The sequence below is a fragment of the Seriola lalandi genome, unplaced genomic scaffold, assembly GCF_002814215.2.
Source record: "Seriola lalandi dorsalis isolate HSWRI2012SDOR001 ecotype SW California unplaced genomic scaffold, Sedor1 jcf7180002010908, whole genome shotgun sequence".
Taxonomy (NCBI): Eukaryota; Metazoa; Chordata; class Actinopteri; order Carangiformes; family Carangidae; genus Seriola; species Seriola lalandi.
In genome coordinates this window covers 1-790 of record NW_019481561.1, presented here as the reverse complement: position 1 = coordinate 790, position 790 = coordinate 1, and the positions used below count along the sequence as shown (strand labels likewise).

The following is a 790-nucleotide window of genomic DNA, read 5'->3' as shown; positions in this document are numbered from 1 at the left end:
GTCATTAGGTTTGACTTGAGTTTACAGATGATGTCTGACGGGAGGAACTGAACTTACTGATGATCTTTAAATCTTCCCAGATCTCCAGTTTATTGGCCGGTCTGTGAGACAACAGGAAAGAAGAAAAAGCAGCGTTACTGTTGGTTCTACATCATCCAGACTGAGTCACACAGCACACACCCAGTACTGGAATACTTCAACATCAAGAAGGTGATAAAGTGGCATATTTGTGTAAAAATAGTGACGGTATAAAGGAACTCCATACAGTCTAATGCGAATGTGTAGAACTGTGTGTGTAAGTGGGTTGGAAATAGATTGAATCCATTGATTCTGACAGTAACAGACTCTTCCTCTCACTTGGTCTTGAGTAGTGCAGTGAGACTCTCTGAGTTCAGTTGATTGACGATGGCTTCTTTCAGTGGAGGGAGCATGGACAGCACTGTGACACACAAACATTCAAATCATAAACGTTTACTGTCGAGATGCGCTAAATTTACCTTCAAGGAGATTATAACTCAGGTGCGTGAAGAGGTTACCTGTCATGTTGCACGTCCTCTGGTTGCTTTCAAAGTGGAACTGCCTTCTTGCCTGAGCAATGTACTCCGTCGCCTCCTTCTCCTGGAGCTCCCTGATCTTCTTCTGGGCATATTTACCCAGGAAGTACACGCCTGCGGATCACAGACAAACAAGAAGTAGAAGGAATTAGAACCAAGCACAGGAAATAAATAATAAAACTTCGAGACGAATCTGAAAACAATATACATTTTATTAGCACACTTACATTATGATT

The 790-nt window shown here is 42.0% G+C and overlaps 1 long non-coding RNA gene across 1 annotated transcript; it reads right to left on the bottom strand.

Annotated features, from left to right (window-relative positions):
• Positions 1-55: 55 nt before the first annotated feature.
• On the bottom strand, positions 56-670 carry LOC111673524 (uncharacterized). Its single transcript, XR_002762097.2, has 3 exons — positions 537-670; positions 358-439; positions 56-101 (listed from the first exon to the last, which is right to left on the bottom strand). It is a non-coding gene; the product is annotated as an uncharacterized LOC111673524 (long non-coding RNA).
• Positions 671-790: the final 120 nt, after the last annotated feature.